Here is a 19485-nt window from a genome sequence, read left to right on the forward strand (position 1 = left end):
CTCAGTATTACCCTGGGTTTCTGGGCTGAAGAGGCAGCTCTYGGTCTAAGGAGCACTGTGGCTTGTCACCAAGTGGGCTGTGTCTGATCTGCACTGGTGGGGTTCCTGCTGGTGGTGGGATCAGAAGTAATARTTTCCTCCAAAGGAGGATACCTTACAGTGTGATAGAGGCCACAAAGGTGTTAAACTGTTGAGCCTGTTTTGTTGCTAAATGTCACCATCAGTCATCGAGAGCTCTGAGGATGGAAAACTTTCATAGTGTGAAGTTACTGAAGGAGGGGAGGCACTCAACATGATTAGCTTAATATTCACTCAAGCCATAGGAAGTTTAGGATGGGTTGATGGGTGTATGGACATGAGTAAGACTCCTGAAATTGATTTTGTTTATATTAGCCAAAGTGGYATTTTCCAAAATGGGTCCTTACGTTCTCCCAGTGAAGCAGGCTGAATGTTGTTGTTTCTAACTCTGCAGGAAAGCTGACTCAGWGGCTGCGGCACTCAAAATTGTGTATCATTCCCTTCACAGCCAAAGCCAGAACAAGAAAAATCTCTTGTGTCAACGTGGCCTTTGAAATACAAATGAGTGAGCTCAAGCTCACTTGTAGATGTCACAGTGTGCTTTGTACTCTCGCTCCCTAATGTGGTTGCTTTGCTTTCCCAGGTAACACATTTTCAAGCTCTGGCTTCAAGTGATGCTTTGACAACAGGGAARGAGAGTCACTGTGCTTTGTGTTGAGTCCTTCAGGGCTGTTTTTCCCCTGAGAAGCTGTACTGATCCTGAGCCAACTTGAAACCATCAGCACAGGTCCTGTGCTCCCATGGAAGCCCAGTTGCAGCCTCATATTCTTCTATTGTCACACCTGGGGGAATGGTCTATGAAAGGGCACTGTGCAGCCCTTTGGCTGGACAGCCTTGGCTTTTTCTGTGTGCTCTAAGTCTTTCTTAGGGTGTTTTTATGTCCTTCTGTCAGGTGGTCTGTGCTTGCTGAAACCCATTAATTTTGTTTTAAGGGTGAATTGTTCTATACTGGACCACCAGCAGTGGTGCCTGGCCAGCTGGGCAAGCCTGCTGCACGTTTGGGGAAGCAGAGGGGCAGGSACTGATCTCTTCTCCCCAGTGAGCAGTGACAGGACTTGAGRGAATGGCATGAAGCTGATTTGGGGYCGCAGGGGAAAGGGGTTGGTTGGTTATTAGGGAAAGGTTCTTCATCCTGAGGGCATTGGGGCACTGGAAGAAGCTCCCCAGGCAAGTGGGGAGTGCACCAAGCCTACCAGAGTTCAGGAAGTGTTTGAATAATGCTCTCAGGCTCATGGTGTGAYTCTTGGAGTTGCCTTGTGTAGGGTCAGGAGTTGGACTCGATGATCCTTGTGGGTCCCTTYGAGCTCAGGACAGTTTGTGATTCTGTATTTCTATGGCAAAACATTCCTTGTGCGATCCCTTTAGGGTATCTCTACTGCCTTTTGCAGGATGCATTTGTGGGCTTTGCACTAACTCATGCAGCTTCTTTGTGGACTTCTTTCCCTCAAAACTGAATCCCAAGGCATGTAGAGAGCCAAGACTGGAACAGGATATGTTGCTTCTGTTGGGAAGCCCATTGCAGAAACAAATKGTGCTATTTTGGGTTATACCACAATGGGCTGGCTGGGTTTGATGATGTTTCTGTCCTGTCTGGGATTAACCTGGTGGGGATGGTAAGACAAAAAATAACATCAGAAGTGAATAAACCCTCAGAATTACATTTTGGATACCAGAGGATGCACATCCTCAGAACCTAATTGTTTTAAACCAATTTGCTGATTAGTTCAAGCCAACTTTCAGACTCCTGTCTGAGTAATAGGCATTTCTGTGGAGTTAATCAGAAAGAACTGCAGTTTCTTCTACCATGAGCAAAAATAAATGTCAGACTGAGGACAATGTGTAACAGCAATGACTGGATTTGTTGACTTAGCCAGAAATACRCTGCCAGTAAAAAATAAAATCATGTGGAAATACCTCACAGGCCTCTGAATCAGTGCTGACAATGCCTCTGGAGTTACTTGCAGTTGGTGAATAAAATTRTTAAGAGGAGTAACAGGAGTGCAGCAGTGCAGGAGATCCTCTCTGGGTTCAGGTGGATCAGGGAAATGCTCCTCTTCATCTCTCACTGCCCATCTGCAGGGACTCAGCATCCCAGGCTGGACTTAACCCCTGCCCTTCTTCATCTGTTTTGGGAGAGAAAGAAATAAGCCTGTGGTCAGAAAGTGAAGTCCTGAGCCAAACTTTTTGCTGATAAGTTTTGCTAGATCTGAGCTGTTTTCTGAGTGGATAGAGCCAAGAGAGGGCTCATCCATCCCAGCTTGGATGCTGCAGAGTTGCAGTTCAAATGCCCCCAGCCAGTGCTACATGTGGGTCAATGAAGTGACACAGCTGTCACAGAGTCACTTGGGTGCCTTGGTGAGGAGCTTCTCAGCATGTCCAATCCAGTCTTCATTTTTGTGGTGGATTGACCCTCTTTGGATGCCAAAAGCCATTTGAGAGAGGGGAGAGGGGAGAGAAAGTAGTAACAAAAGGCTCATGAGTTGAGATAAAGGCAGGGAGAGATAATGAACTGATTGCTGTCATGGGCAAAACAGACTCGACTTGGGGAAATGAACTGAATTTATTACCAGTGAAAATACAACCATCAAAATCAGGGCACGGTAATGAGAAGTAATGAATCTTGTAAAGACCTTCCACCCACCCATTCCTTCTTCTCTGGCTCTACTTCCTTAACTCTGGGCAGCACAGGGAGACAGGAATGGGGGGTTTACAGTCAGTTGATTGCAGGTTGTGTCTGCTGCTGCTCAGGCAGAGCAATCCTCTCCCTGCTCCAGCATGGAGTCCCTCCCATGGGAGACAGTCCTCCACGAACTTCTCCAGTGTGAGTCCTTCCCATGGGCTCCAGCCCTTCACCAACTGCTGCAGTGTGGGTCACTCTTCTACAGGGTGTATGTTCCTATTCCTTTAGGAGCACTCTGCTCCAGTGTGGGTCCCCTACAGGGTCACACATCCTACCAGGAAACCTGCTCCAGTGTGGGCTCCTCTCTCCGTGAGTCCTCAGGTTCCTGCCAGGAGCCATCTCCAGCACAGGTTCACAGCCCTGTCTCAGTCATCCACCAGCGCTGGTCTGGGTCTTCTGCACGGACTGCAGGTGGATCTCTGCTGCTCTGTGGTTCTCCATGGGCACCAGGGGTACAGCTGCCTCACCGTGGGCTGCACCACAGGTGCCTGAGGCACCTCCTCCCTCTCCTTCTTCACTGACCTCCATAGAGAGCTCCACTAATGCAGCTATGTGATGTTGGCATGATGTGTGTCTGGTGTGGAGGAGGCAGCTGCAGTKTACCTTCTTTCTGGCTGGTTCATACTCTAGTTTGCAGTGAATCCACCCTCCCCCCGCCTCTCTTTTTACCATTTTAGTTACAAACATAAACAACCTGCTGTTGTGTAACAGTCTGCTGGGGCTGTTGCTCACTGCCCATGATGCTCAGCCACAGAAGATACACACAGGAGCTGGTGCTCCAGCCCAGTGCATGGGTTCCTCCTGTGCATGACTGTGATTTAAAAATATGTCGTGGGATACTTCCCAGGCTGAAAAGGGCTTCATCTTCCCTGGAGAGCTCAGATTTTTTTTTCAACACTCAAACCAGCTGATGTCTTTCCAAGAGTCTGAAGTCAGGATAGTGACCCACAGCTGGAGCATCTGCCAGAGGTCCCTGGATGAAGTGCTGGGTCTGCTGCCCTCTGGGCAGGAGCCTGACAGGAAGTTTGCCCATAAACTTCTGGTATTTAGTGTGGTAAAACAGGGGTTTATAGAAAGTTTTAGTGGGGGCAGTGTGGTGCCAGTGCGCTTGAATGCATTCATGAAATAGCGTTGTTGTTTGAAGGAAATTGCTGAAATGGTACCCATAGCCCCTTAGAAAAAGCTGGTGCAATCAAGGAAGATTTACCTTCCCTCCATTTCTCCTTCTGTTTCCTGCCCCATCTCTTCTGATAATTTTTGGTCTTTCTGCCTTGTGCTTCKTTAACTTTTTGTTTGCTCACAAACCTCTAATTTGTGCTGTTAACTTCATGAGTTTCAGTGCTTTTGCCTTTACTGTGTTGAACAATGCATGCTGGTTGAATCATTGCTGTTATTTCAGGTTTTCCTGAGTCTTCTCACAGGCTGCATTTTATTTCAAAGATACTTGCTGAAAAAGGGGAATTTCCACAAAAAAGCCTATAACACCTCTGACGCTTTCAAGCACGACTCCTGTTGAGCACCTGTCCTGTTTTACCTTGGCAATTAAAAGCTGATTGAAGGGGTAGGAATACCGATTTCACCTGTTTTTATGGCACATGTGACACTTTTATACTTTTGCAGTGGGATGCCCAGCAGACTGCTTGGTGATGGGTGCAGGGACTTTGGGGCATGCACATGAGCTCCAGGCATTGCTGCCTGTCACGGCACTGCAGTGCTGATTGTGGAAGTGGCAGCCCCTTGGGGCAGTCAGSAGCAAGGGCTGGAGTTTGGGGAAGATCTGCAGGGGAACATGTACTTCATCTGGCTGAGCCCTTTCCATTGGAAACTGGGAATAGGTCCAAATTTCGCCCTTGCTGTACCTTTCCTCTCTGTGCAAGCTCTCCTCCTCCATCCAGAGATGGCTTTACATTTTCCAGTGCTGCAGCTGACACGTCTGGGTGGGAGCATCATGGGCTTCTGTGCAGCACATCAGCCTTACACTACCATGTTGAGTTTTCTCAGTGATGTCCCAAGGGATAGCAGTGATGATAGATACCCACCCTCACCTAGGAAAACGCTTCTCAGTGCAATCCTTCTTCATGGGGTGTGTTTTCCACCCTGCATGGAGACAGCAGAAGAGTCCTCTGAAACTTGAGCATCACCTTATACAGGTGGAACCTCTTTTGGATACGAATCAGGAGGCAACATCCTAATTTGGATTGACAGAGCAGTGTTAGAGCCACAGCTCAAATGTGGCAGAGCCTTTTCTGGCAAATCACTTCAAAAAGGATGTTTCAGTGTAGTTTAATGAACAGAAGAGAAAGCCCAGCATGGGACACAGACAGGTTACAAGGCAGGGGTTGCCAGCTGCAGGTACCGCCAGGAGCAACCAGAGCTTTGGGGTGCTATAACCAGTACCAGGGCCAAAAGCAGCTTTCCTGGCTGTTCACTTATTTTTCTTTCCACTTGAGTGTTTTGTGCAATTTTCAAAGCATCACCATATTCTGATTCTTTTCTTTTGGACTAAGCAGGTGTCCTCCTTTCCCTTAGCTGGCTTCTTCACACAGAGGTAGGGAGTGGCAAAATATCTGTTCAGAGGTAAAATAAATATGTTTATCTGGTCCAGGAAACTGGGTATGGGCAATACATGAGAATAGTTTTTGTTTGTTTGAAGCAGCTTGGAATTTTTTAAGGAAAATCAGAGGAATTTCCCTTCAGATGAGCTACTTAACAAATGTCCTGCCAACCAGGCTGATGAACACCAGGCAAATCCAAAACAGAACMCAGCACTGTTCTCTCCAGCTGCCAAGTTTGTGTTTGCCTTTGGGTTTTAATTATAGTCAGTTTTCCCAAAACAAAACGAGTGCTTTATTTGTTATAATCTTCCCTTCTCCTCCTCCTTGTCCATTTCTCCCGTGTGCTGTTTGTTGGCTGTGCTGGGCTGTGCTGSGCTGTCACCATCCCTGYCACCATGGCGATGGCACYGCTCTTTTCTCCAGCCCTCCTCATCCCTTGTGCTTGCTCCAGCACTGATCCACTCACAGCTCACTGTACTGACAAAAAGTGAGTTTGTGTCTGTCCTGGGTGAGCTTTCTGCTGATCAGTGAACTGCCCCAGCATCTGGACCRGTTTGGTGATCACCAGGACCAGCAGTGGCTTTAGGAAGTGAGGAGAGCTTACTTGGTCTTTGGCAGTGATGCAGTTCTGGACTTGTGCACATTGTGGAGCTTTCAGCCCAATCCATCTCACCCATCAAAGTTACATCCACATCACTTAAAAGATGTAAAAGTTTAGTGGGTTTTTTTCTCTCTCCAAAAACGTCAACAGCTTCGAGAGTCCCTGAGGTATAAATAGATGGTCATTGATTCTTTTCCCCTCTAAGCTATCTTGAAAGTAACAWAAGTCCTCTGCAGATAATCATGGCATAGGGTAAAATTTTATTTCAATAGAAGGGAAAAGCCTGGTAGACCTCCAGTTCCTTTTATTTCAGTGTATGATTGTCTTGTCACTCACRCACATGTAGAAATATGCTTTGTTCTCATGTGTTCACTGATGCATTCRGACTAAACGTGACTGGGCTTGGTGGCTGCTTGGATGGGTATAGGGCACTTCCAGATGCCATCTGTACATGGGGACACTGGTGATGCAGGAAATGTTCCTTGTCACCTTGTTATTGGAGGTGCCTTTTGATGATCATTCAGGATGTTAAAGCCTTTCTTTGTACATCCACGTTTATCTTTGTATTGGCTAAACTTCAGTGCACTTTCTTCCTTCAGAACAGTTTCCTTTTTTTTGAATAARCTGTTCCTCACAAACTGTACCAGTGAGGYCACTKACGTTCTGTGAGGTTTGGTTGATGGGGTTTTTAACAGCTCTTTCCACCCAAGGATGGATTTCCTTTAATTATGTGCTTTCTAACTCGTTTTCCAAGCCTTTCTCACCTTGTGAGTTCCTAAATATGTTTTGGGTTTTTTTTTTTTTTTTTTTTTTTTTTTTTTTTTTTTTTTTTTTTTTTTTTTTTTTTTTTTTTTTTTTTTTTTTTGTTTTTTTTTTTTTTTTAATGAAGACCTGGGATCTTTTCAAAGGAATGTAAGCCTTCTGACAAGAGTTACATTTTTGTGCTGCTTTCCACAGACCCGTACAATATGGAATATTGTTCCCCAAGGGACCAGATGGCTTGAAATCCACCATTCAAATAGGGCAGAGTAGCACACTTGTGCACTTAAAGCTGTTCTTTCTAACAGTTACTGGTTATGGTTGTTMGGAATTTTCTGTGCTATTGGTGATTTATAACCCTTCCATTCTCATATAACTGTTGTGGACAGCAAAATCAAAGGTCTGGCTGGTGTTTGCCCAGGGCACCCACTTTRGTCATATGAGCTTGGGCAGAGTGCTGTACTGATGTGGCTCTGTGSCTTTTGTCTTCAGCTGGATTGAATCCCAGTCAGCTTTGGGCATGAGCAGAGCAAGCCCAGGTCTGTCTGCACATGTCTGTGTGGACACATCCCACTTGGATCATGTGAAATCCCTACTCATCAGAGCTGTAGAGGGACCTTCTTGCCTTTGGCTGTGCCTGTGAACTTTGTAGCACTGGATATACAAAATAATCACAGGGAGCCTGAAAACGCCTATGATGTGAAATTGTTACATTAATAAAAACAAAGGAATTGTTTTTGTTTTAACCGAGCAGAGTCATGCCTATTTCTCAAGGAACAGTGTTTTCAGCCTTGCACTCCTTGGAGAAACCCTGATCAGCAGTGGTGTTGCTGACCTGCAGCGTAGGTGGTTGCAGGGTGGCAGGGGCAAGCTGTTACCCCAGAAACATTTTCATGTGCACATGTGCAAAATGTCTGATGTAAGAGTGGGAAGTGTTTCCCAGCAGGGTAGGCAGAGCCTGTGACGGGCTGTGCAAATGTGGGCCTTGGTGTCCCTCTGTATGGGGCGAATCAAACCCCAAACTGCAGAGATGYAGCTCAGCCCCAGTGAGAAGCACTGAAAGAGGGAGGGGATCTCTCGCTGTGTGCTTCAAGTCTGTAAGGTCTGTGGTTGGTGCCTGGMTCCTGTCACTGCGGCGTTAGTTCTGGTCAGGTTCACCTAATGGATGAGTGTAAAGGGAGAACAAACCCCGCCCTTCTGTGTGTGCATCTCCGTTCTGTGCTGCAGTGCAGCTCCGTGGGGCTGCTGCATTTCATCCATCAGCGAGCGCTGCTTGGGGCTGCTGGCACGGGCAGGGCAGGGCAGGCTYGGCCGGCCCTGGAGCCTGGTGGAAGAACTTGCCTTGCAAGTCTATCCTGGGCAGTGGAGAGAAAGTCGCCTCTTTGTGAGCTTGCTTTTTTCCCTGTTTTTCAGTTTGCTAGAAGCTCTGTGTCAGRGCTGCCCAGGGATGAGATGTGATACTCACAGGTTGTCTGCCTGGCCAGTTGGGCATCTCCTTGGTTGGATAGCAGAGATGCCGGTGCGCATGTGGGGGCTGGAGCTGTTGGCAGAGTTTGGACCAGAACACTCTGAGGTCTTGCTCAAGGCTGCTCCTGGAGCCAAACAGCAGCAAGGGATGCTTGGTGTTGGTCACTTTTAGATGACAAAAGTGGAGGGATGGCAAAGATTCAGGGATCCAGACCAGCTTACCTGGTCTCACAGTGACCCTGATGAGGACAGGCTGAGAGAGCTGGGGTGGTKCAGTTCAGAGAAGAGAAGAGAAGGCTCCTGGGACACCTTATTTTGGCCTTTCAGTACTTAAAGGGGGCTTATAAAAGAGATAGGAACAGACATTTTTARCAGGGCCTGCCTGCCATGATGAAAGGCTATGGCTTTAAACTAAAGATGGTCAATTCAGACTAGATTATAAGGAAAACATTTTTGACAATGTGTGTGGTGAAATGGTGGAACAGGTTGCCCAGAGTAGAATAGATAGAGTGGATGCCTAATCCCTGGAAACATTCAAAATCGAGTTGGATGGGGCTTTGACCAACATGATGGAATTGATGTCCCTGCTCATTACAGGAGGGTTGCACTGGGTGACTTTTAAAGGTGCCTTCCAAGCCAGTCTATTCTACGATTTCCAGTCTGGTAAAGAGAGCATCACTGCAGTGCAGTCAGAGTTGAGTAGTCAGCATGGAGCTTGTGCTTGTAAACAAGGGTAATGCTGTGGCCTGTGATGTACAGGAAATCACTGTGGGATGCCTTCCGTGCTACCAAAAGCAGGGTGTCAAGAGGTGCTGGTAGTAATTGGTGAGAGCACATTGTGTTGTGAGTTGTTTGGGAACAAATAGGGTGGTGTTGTGACTGGATGCAGCAGCAAGACACCTGGGTCTTGGTGTGCTGTGAGTGTCTCAGGTAACTTGTGGCTTCCTGACATTGTCCAGGTGGACTCCTTGGTCATGTTGTCTGCTCTAAGCCTGGGGATCATTCCTAGCACAAGCAGATATTTCTTGACCTTGATGGATGTTTGAAAGTGTTATTTTCACCACGATGACTGTAGGAGCATTAACTGTGCCCTAGAGCCTATTATCTTTTGTACAAATGTTGAATCAAAGGCTGTCCATCCCCCAAGKAGCTCATGGTCTGGATCAATGACAGGAGGTGGTGATTGGTACATGCATATGGGAGAATAAAATAAAAATGCCAGGACGCTATTGATCATCTTGACAGACACGCCTCAGAACATCAGCAGCCTCACAGTTATTGAGTTTTCTTGTAAATATCACAGCAAAGGAGAGTTTTGATGAAGTCGCTGAGGTGGTTTGGCAGACATTTGAGACAAATTTCTACCAGACAAGGGGCAGGAAGGGAGAAAATATCATTCAATATTAAAGGTATTTTCCACTGACTGGCCCGGGAGACCAAGTTCTAAGTAATAATCAACATTACAGGAGTCAATAGTAGATAGTAGGGGTAGAGTACTGTAGGGGTACTGTAGGGAATGGGATAAGCCTTGAGAGATAGAGAGCTCTTATGTGATGAGACAGAGAAAGGGGCCATCCTTGAGAAGGTGAAGTGGGGTGGAAGCCATGCCCCATGTGGCAGTACACTTGCTGGTCAGGAGAAGTTAGGTGTGGGTATGTTGGCTGTGATGTAGGAAAGCAAGAGCTTCAGTGACAATGGCAGAGTTGGATGCTGGGTAAAAGAGCATTCACAAGATGTCCTGAGACTTAATCTTGAATGTAAGGAGACCAGTCTGGAGTACAGAGGAGAGTCTGCATGGAGGAGGGCACAGACCATCATAATGATCCAAATTTCTGGTGGATATGGATGAAAGGGGAGGTGGAGAAGGATGGGACCATGGCTGGGGCCACAGGGCCYGTGGGGGGGAAATCTGAAGTTGAACTGGAAGATGATGAAGAGGCAGGAGAGGTCAGAGATTGTGCTGACAAAGGCAGGTTGGAGAAGCCCAGGCTCTGAGGGCTCTGGACTAGTTTAGTTTGGCAAAGAGGAGGCTGAAGAACAACTTCATTGCTCCCTAACAGCTCCCTGGAGAGGGGAAGGGGAGAGGGAGGGGCTGGGATCCAGTGGTAGGATGTGTGGGAATGATTCAAAGCTGCATCAAGGAAGGTTCAGACTGGACATAAGGAATCAATTCTTTGCTAACAGGATGGTCAAACACTGGAACAGGCTTCCCAAAGAGGTGGTCAATGCCCGAAGCCTGTCAGTGTGTAAGAGGCATTTAAACTATACCTTTGAGTATATTCTTTACCTTTTGGTCATCCCTGAAGTGGTCACATGTTTGGACTGCATGGTTGGTTTAAGTTCCTTCCATCTGAAATGGTTTCTATTCTATTCTATTCTATTCTATTCTATTCTATTCTATTCTATTCTATTCTATTCTATTCTATTCTATTCTATTCTGTTCTGTTCTGTTCTGTTCTGTTCTGTTCTGTTCTGTTCTGTTCTATTCTATTCTATTCTATTCATCTAGTCCTGTCCTGTCCTGTGCTATGCTGTGCTATCCTGTTCTGTCACCAGAAGTGGCTCTGTGTGTGTGCTTTGATCAGGGACCCATGCTGTGCTCCTGCCTAGGAAGGGACCTGCCTGGCTCCATGCACTTTTTATCCCATCTCCCCCCTTGTGATCGAGATGCTGTTCCCATAAAACAGGCATGTGCTGATGTCTCTGCYTGGTTACACAAGCCAGCTCTGGAAAACCTCAAGTCCTAGATTACCAGYATAGCAGGGCTCTCTGTCTGCAAAGGTGTAAGATTACAAAACACACACTCGCAAGGCTTAACCAAAACCACCTCATTTTTAGCAGTTTGTGAGGGTTTATTCATTACACTTCAGCAGAGGAATGCAGGAATGTGAGCAGCATTAAACCTATTCATTTGGCAGGGAGGCATCTCCTCTCCCCTGCTCCAGCCTGCTTGGCTTTAATGATAATTGCACCTCTTGAGTTGTTGAGCTGGCTCTCTGCCACACCGGCCCTCCCCACACAGATGTGTGTGGCACAGTGCTGGGAAGGAAGGCTGGAGCCRGGAAAGAGCTCAGGTTAATGCTTTGGAGCAGGGCTGTCATTCCCACTGGGATGCGCTCCACGCACTGCTTTGCATCCTGTCCTGCATCTCATCCCTCATCCTGCCCTGCATCTCATCCCAAATCCTGCATCTCATCCCGCATCCTGCCCTGCATCTCATCCTGCATCCTGCCCTGCATCTCATCCCTCATCCTGCCCTGCATCTCATCCCAAATCCTGCATCTCATCCCGCATCCTGCCCTGCATCTCATCCCAAATCCTGCATCTCATCCTGCCTCCTGTCCTGCATCTCATCCCAAATCCTGCATCTCATCCTGCCTCCTGTCCTGCATCTCATCCCACATCCTGCCCTGCATCCTGTCTTGCATCCCATTCTACTCGCACCTCTTCCCAGACTCTCCTGCTATGGGCAGCTGCCTGCTTCAAGAAAGGCTTTGCTTTCTCCCTGACAAGCCCTCAGATGCAGATGGCTTAGTCTGAGCTTTGCAAGGCTCTTGTCTACTTTCCAAAGGTCCTGTTCTGCATGTCCTGTGCCACCCTGCCTGTGTAGCACTGCCCCAGTGCCAGCATGGGCAGAGAGACTCAGGGATGTTCTTTTGCTCTTGACTCTGGGCAGGGAAGAGGGCAACAGTCACTCCCTAACTCTTGTGCATCCTGCTGGGGAATTCATGTTGTTGTTATCATGATGATTATTATTATTTTTTCTTTTGTGCCTCTGGTTAACAATCCCCAGATGCATCTAACAGTATCCTAGCATCTAAAATGTAAGTATAGATTCTAAAAGCCATGCCACTTTAAAAATGGGAAATAATAATAAAAAAGCAGCAGTAATTTTTGTTGGCTTGTTAAGAATTTGAAAGATGCAATAAAATYGGATTTTAGGTTTATTCGTGCTGCCCTCGTTCCCAGAGGAGGAATGTGGTGCTCTGCATAACCTGGCTSCTTGCAGCAGCTGCTGCCTGTCACCGCTTTTGGCTCTGCTGCTGGAGTTTCACATGAAGGGTCTGGGYAGCACTGGACCCCTCATGAGAAGACAAGGATTGTGTGTGAGCTACAGATGCACAGGCTGGGCAGCTGGAGGATTTATCAGCAGAAGTGAGCACTGCTGGTACCWTAGCACTGTCGACCTAATAGAAGCTGGTACAATTGTATTTGAGCCACAGAGACATGGAGAAGGTTTTATTGAAGGTAGCTTCAAGGTCTCTGTTTAAAGGACACTGTTTTGAAGGGTTTGTAATGAGAATGGAAGTAGCCTAATTCAGTTCATTAGCTGGGGACCACCCCATCAGCTGGGGACCCCAAGATTGCATCTGATGCACAGCACCRAAGAGAAGAAGCCTCTAGAAGTTCCTAGAAGTTGAGATGAAATTAATTGTGTTTGAGCAGCTGGGTTACTTTTGGACAGAGTTTATTAACTGCACTTGTACTTGAAATATTAATTAAACCCTCTTTCCTGGCAGGACTGTGATGGAGAGTGCAGTAGGAAAGAGGTTTTATTCACTCCGCTCTTCCCGTGTTTGGGATCCTCAGGTGCAGTACATTGGGACCCAATGTCCTGATTTTGGGCCAAGCCACTAAACTGCTCCATGCCCATGTCCACAGCTGTACAGCAAGAGCTAGGGCAGAGGTGGTCTTCCATGCTCTGTATCTGCCTTAGTTTTGATCATGAGTATTACCAGTAGATAGTTCTGTCCAGTTTCTTCCTGGTTAAGTTGGACTTCTCTGAAGGTGTGATGACTTTTGGGCATTATCCTCAATTCCATRATAATAATCCCTTAATTGTTCATTTGTACAGTAATGGTTTAAGAGCTTACAAGAAGGCCAAATGAGTGAATATGAGGAGGGTGAGAGGATGGCATGGACAAGATGGGGCCACTAGAGCAAGTGAGGGAAATAAAGAAAAGCAAGTAAGTCTGTGGCAAATGAGGGTCTTTTCTGGCTGCTCTGTCCACTGAACACATTCGCTGCCCTGGGCTGAGAACAAGCAGCTGCTTGACAGCACACTGGAGCAGAAATACAGCAAACAGAAATACTTTCATCATCTTCTATCTTGGCGGTCCACCAGTCAGGGTGGACCTACTCACCATGGGCTGTCCTCCATGGTCACCTGTACAAATAATTCAAACCATCCAGCACCATCAGAGTCACAGGCATGGGTGTTTGCTGCTGCTGGATGGATCCAACTTCGCAACTTTTAGTCAGCTCTGATGTCCTGTTTGCTTTGGTAGGGACTCTGTATGGCAAGGTCCACACATTGGTAGCTGCTGGTTCTCTGAAATGCCCTCTCCCAATTGCCCTAGTGTGTAGCTGTTTAACTCAGACATTGGACACAGAGGGTTTGGGACAGTGAGAATAGAACAGAAATCCTTAGGGTTTTTTTGTGTGTTTTTTGCTTGAAAACTCTTGCAGGTATCAGTGTTATTTCGTTAATGGAGAAACTGAACCACATATGCTGCCTGCCTTGACAGCCCTTGCTTTCTGCATGAAGTCTACATTTCTCAGCTTTAAACACAGAAAACTGCTAATGAGGAAAACAAACACGAAAGGAAAGAAAAAAGTGATTTATTTCTGACTACTCTCTTAGCAGAGACAGTGCCCAGTGCCTTCCAGCAGCTGTGAAGGTGGGGCACACCCTATCCTGGGAAATGCTGTTCCATGTAACCGCCCTGCTCTCCTGCCGGTAACTCATACCCTGCAGCAAGGCAGCACAGAGGGATGGATAGACTTGTGCTCAACCAGTCCTGCTTTCTCCTCACCCAGCGGGTTGTTGGGCAATTTAAGGGTTGCTCAATCCAGTGCAAGTTTCTCCATCAGGATGACGGGTGCTAAGAGCACTTAAGTAGCTGTTAAGTGCTTTGCTATCTATGGAAGCAAATTAACAGATAAGGACAGGAGGTGGGGAAGGGATACAAGTGTCAGGAATTTAATTGGGAAATCTTTTCCATTGAATCACCTTTGTATTTATTCTGATCCCACTGCTACTGTTGGCTTTCTAGAGCTAGATCGAGACCTCGGTGAATCCGAGACCCTGAACCTTGCTGCTGCCGCTGGGTTACGCTTGACATCATTACCGTGCTAACAGCAGCAGCAAGGCTGATAAAAATATTTGTGTCTCCTGGAACATAACCTCTTTGGGATGAGAAGAGGTCCTGGCACTGCACTCTGCCCAGATTTAGCTACAGATAATGGAGTTTTTCCTACCGACATCTTGGGACGATGGATGGTTGTACGACACGGTCCTTTCGTAGCGTCCTTGCAGTGCCAGCTCTCCTCCGTGGGCTTCCTCGTCCGMCGGCGGGTGCTCGGTGGCCCTGTGGGGCTCGGCTGTGCCAGCCATGTGTKGCCCAGCCAGGCAGGGCACGGCTGGTGACTCTCTCTGCGGTTGTTGCCAGCCTCTCCCGGGATCTCGGGCTGAGCTCAGCTCTGCGTGTACGCACATGCCGGGGAGCATCGCGAGAGCCGGCCGTCCTTCCTCCTCCTCCCTGGTGCCGCAGCGAGCTGGCGAGCCGGCATCAAAGCAAAATTTCCCACTGCTGTCTCTTTCCTCGGAGGCTGCCTGTCTCCGTCGCTGCCTTTCAGTGGCATTGAAGCCTGCCTGGGAATGGGCGCCACTCCCGCATAGCTCCTGGGTCGACTCTCATTAGGGAGGGCGTATTCCTTGGAGCGGGTGAGCTGTGCCTCTCGTTTTGTTTCCCCACGTAGGAGCTGGGCTGCAAAGCCAGGACACAGAGCCATGTTTCTTCCCCAGGGCTTGTTCTCACCGGCACTGGCTGGGCTGGCAGCCCTGTTAGCCGTGGTGTGGTGATTAACGCTGGCACAGCGGCGGTGCCGGGATGGCTGAGCCCTTCCTRTGTGTTTGGGCTCTTCTGGACCTTGGGTGGGTGCCCCATCAGAGCCGTGCCCTGGTTTGGGGTGGGGGTCTCATCCCCTGAATTTTCCCATGTACTCTGTGGTGGTGAAAAACATCTTCAGGGAGAAAATCCCAGTCCCCAGTTGTGGTGCTGCTGTTCCCCGGGGTCCTTCCAGAGCTGGTGGCTCTTGTGTAGCTCAAAAACCTAAACTGGGTACTTCGGTAGTGAAAGAGGGGTAGTGATGTGTGCCAGAGACAAGGAGTGAGTTGTTGTGCCCTTTCCAAACCAAGTGAAGAAATTTGGGCTTCAGAATCTCCCTAGAGGTGGTTCCCATCTTAGTACTACACAGCGTTACTGGGGTTACTGGGTAAAACACCATGGTCTTGTCATCATATCTTCCCACTGACTCTGTCATCACCAATTATACTTTGGGTCCATCAAGGTGCAGCCACTGATGCCACTTGGGTGCTCACTTGTCTCCTTAGAGGAGGAGGAGGAACAGGTTGCCYGGAGAGGTGGTAGATRTGCCATCTCTGGAAACATTAAAGATCAGGTTGTATATCAGGGCTYCAAGCAAACTGATAAAGTTGATGTCCCTGCTCTCTGGGGGGGTTTGGGGTAGATGGTCTCTTCCAAACCAAATGATTTTGTGATTCCATGAGTTCAGCCCCCATCCTGGCTAACCCAGAGGGGCACGTGGGGTGCAGGGTGTCCCGCTGGCCTTTTTGTGGAGCTGCAGGAGTGGAGTACAGAGGGTGACCCAACACAGTGCCATGGGCAACAGAGGGATAGTTGTGTGCACTGAGGGGAGATCTGAGCACTCACATTGCTCAGACACAAATCCCTTCCTCCCAAGGTCTCAGGACCTTCTTAAAGGCTATTGCTAATTATTGCTGACCCTACCTATGCGTGCTCTTCAAGAGTGGGATGCATCAGTCTAAAAGCAGGCTAGAGAAGCAAAACAAGTTTTGGGGTTTTTTCATCTTCCCACAAGACATGCCTTTCTGAGCAGCAAAGGACATATTTGCATTTTTTGGGACATAGCGTGAATACTTTCAGCAAATAATAAAATAAATGCACATATCCATCCCACATGAGTGGGATCCCATGTACAAGGCAATAAAACACAACTACACTTGAAGAGATCTTGTTACTCCTGCACAGCTTGTTAGTCAGGGAGCCTGGTGAAGTTGACATGTCCTTTGACAGTGTTTCAGCTCGTACCTGTATTGTCCCTGGTGTATACCAAGCTTCAGSTGTGGGCTTCCCTCTTCAGCACTCAGTCAGAAACAGCATGCCTTGGGTTTGCAATCCATGTTCTAGCTGGTTCCTCCAGTGCTGCAGGATCTCACAGTAAGCCAGTCAGCAGAGAAACAGGATCACTTCACCAAATTCAGTCCAGTTTTTTGTTAGCACACATAAATACAGCTAGTCACTAAAAAAAACTAAAAGCCCAAGGCCACATTTGGTGGTTCATTCCTTCAGCAGCTGAGCAGTGTTACTGTAATATCTGGGCATCCTTCTGCATTGCTACACCCAAAACCATTTCAGGCTGCTGAACAAAGGATGTTGCTGAACGCACTTGCAACAGGGAGCCCATCCAGCTGACATWTTTTCTTTCCCCTGGATTATTCTGTAGATTCAGTTCCTCAATCCCGTTCACAGTCTCGCATGGCAAACTGGCATGCACTGGCATGGCTGAGAGGGAGGAACTAATGGAAACAATATCATGGGTTGGTCCCAGTGCCAAAAAGCTTGTGGGGGAGAGTCATGGGCCTAATCACATCGAAACCTTGGAAGCTGCAGCTGAACTGGGAACCTCCTTGGGCTCTATGCCTGCCCTACTTCCCAGGGCAGTTTTGTTGATGATGATAAATGGGAAAGTCTCAGYACCCAGGTCCCTGCACACACAATTTGTTCCTTTGTGCTCTTGCTTTTAGAGTTAACAGCACAAAATGGTAGAGGTTGGGGGAGACTTTGATAATTCTGTTCACATTGTCATATTTTTCCATATTTGCATCTCATTCTGATACTGTCTATCAGCATCAGTTCCRGGCAAGACCACCCCTGGTAGATGTGAGGCTGAGAGGAGCTGGGCTGAGTGCCGGGCTTGGGGCTGGATGCCACACTTGAATTTTCCGTCCTTCTTGCCCCATGTGAGCCCAGATCTCCCTCCCAGAAGCCATGTTTCTGTTTAGCTTGTGTGGAGCTGGGTTTTGAACATTTTGTTGGCTCTTTTCTCAGCGATGGGTTGGTTGCCATCATCCTTGCTGCAGTGTGGAGATGGAACCATGGTTGTCCCTGCTCATTGCAGGGGCCTTGAAATAGATGACCTTTAAAAATCCATTTCAACCCAAACCATTCTGTGATTCTATGTTCCAAGTTCTGTGGTCCAGCACGTGATTATTTCTAACCAGCTTGAGGGAACCCCTTTTGGAGAAGGGGAGAACAAGCACATTCTTCCTCTCTGCAGCCTTCTTCCAGCATGTAGCATTCCTGAGATTCACAATTTCCCCTGGCTCAGTGTGCAGTAACACCAAACCTTCTCTTYYCTTTGATCCAGGGCTTTTAACTGAGCAGCATTTTAACATGATGCTCCTGTGCTGGCCAAACAGCTTTGATTCTGCCGTGCAATGTGTTGTGCACGTGTCCTGGTTGAGARGGGCTGCAAACAACCCATATCCTTGCAGAAGTTGAGAGTAAGTGAAACCAAAGCTCACAACTGCWGTTTGGTTTATTTATTTATTTATTCTAATGGTCCATGTGTTTTTAATGCTTATTGCTGGATGCAAGGGGATGCTTCATCAGTGTGTACCCACAGTGTCCCTTGTCAGCTCCCAGCTCTCATCTCATGTGCAAGAGAGGATGTTAGCAACAGCTGGGTCCCCAAAAGGTGTTTTCCTGTGAATCCTGGAGATGAATTGCACTAATGGGAGGTGACTGGCTGCAAACTTGTGGCCAGAGCAAGATGGATGGTTTTGAGCAGGGGTGTTGTGACCTGAAACTTAAGCCTGTGGCTGGGTCACTGCCCTTCTTTCAAGTTGTTTTCACTGGGCTGGAAGCTTTCTTGTTAYGCATGGAGTTGCATCCAGGGAGGATCTGAAAGGTCGCTTAACCCTTTGCCTAACAGTGAAAGCAGAAAGAAATGATAATACAATAAATCCAAAGCCAGCCAACCTTCCTCCGGAAAAAGACCCTGAAAGCCTGAGAAAGCCCACAAAGGAGGATGCTGGGTTTATATTGCCTGCTCAGCAAACAGCCTGCGTCTGGGTTGAGGTTGCAGCAAAGGTTTATACAGAAATTCAATGCCATTTGGGATGTAACACAGGTAATAGCTTTTTTTTTCCTCTTCTCTCTCCTCCCTTCATCTTTGCTCTAATGCATTTGACTGAATTACAGTGCAAATCCATGGCTGTATAAATACCAAGTGTGTGGGGGGGAAAGAAATGCAGCTTAAACCACAGGCATTGTTTAGGCGGTTCTTTGATGTATTTCACCCATGAATATAAACTGTGAGCCTTATGGGATGGTTTTGGGCTAAAAGGAGCTTGAGACTGGTTTGTTGGGTGCTTTCTAAAAACATTTCACAGACATTTCATTTCCCATCTTTTCGCTCTTGATGTGTGTGCCTTCCAGAAAAGATGCTTGTACTCTTGGCTCCCAAGATTAAATCCCTTGTAGTGCAGAAATGCTGCTTGAGATCCACAATTTTACATACATTGAATACCTTGATGGAGTTAAATCCAGGTTCTGGCACTGCCAGATCCATGTTCTGTGTCATCATCTTAGCTTTAACCAGGCTTGTCGGGAAACACATGTTCCTCAGGGCAGATCCTGCAACTGAGGTTGGAGTCAGGAGTGGAKCATGCTGGCAGTGGTGGGTCTGCAGTGATGAAGGGGAAGGGATGGGGGGATTTGGCAGCTGGGCTTGTTTGTTTGTTTGGGAGTGCAGGGGGAGGACTAGTCTGTGATGCTCAGCAATAAATTTGGCCTGATACTTAAGTACCAGTTCCCAGGAAATTGCCATCAGAGTAATTAGCGTGTKCTGACTTATTTGTACAGTGATAACAGCAGGAAAGTATTGAAGCAGGAAAAACAAACACATTATTCATTTGAACCTTCAATCCACAGCCTTTACCTGACAGTTCACTATTTGCAATACACGGGTCTATTTTTAGGCTTCCAAGTCAGACGAGCTCTTTTTTCATTTTTGTTTTGCGTTTTGGTTTTTATTTTGCTGACATAAATTGRAAATGAATCTGTGCTTAGAGATAAACAAACCCAATTTTAAAATAAACCTTTTGAATACCAAAGAGTCTGTGGAAGTGCTGAAGCTTCAGTACAGGGCTTTTGAAACTTTTGTGCTTGCAAGTGGGATGAAGGTGCTGCAGACAGCAGCCAGGGGAGGCAGGAGGAGCTCTCTGTGCAGATGGA

The 19485-nt window shown here is 47.4% G+C and overlaps 2 long non-coding RNA genes across 4 annotated transcripts in view; one reads left to right on the plus strand and one right to left on the minus strand.

Annotated features, from left to right (window-relative positions):
* Positions 1-19485, plus strand: part of LOC130575002 (uncharacterized) — a 127259-nt gene that overhangs the window by 68187 nt on the left and 39587 nt on the right. The window lies entirely within an intron of this gene.
* Positions 313-15334, minus strand: LOC130574995 (uncharacterized). The gene is made up of 3 exons (XR_008965502.1): positions 14402-15334; positions 1993-2201; positions 313-1679 (listed from the first exon to the last, which is right to left on the minus strand). It is a non-coding gene; the product is annotated as an uncharacterized LOC130574995 (long non-coding RNA).

Source organism: Malurus melanocephalus, unplaced genomic scaffold (genome assembly GCF_030028575.1).
Source record: "Malurus melanocephalus ecotype Western Australia unplaced genomic scaffold, MMel_1.1 scaffold_3, whole genome shotgun sequence".
NCBI lineage: Eukaryota > Metazoa > Chordata > Aves > Passeriformes > Maluridae > Malurus > Malurus melanocephalus.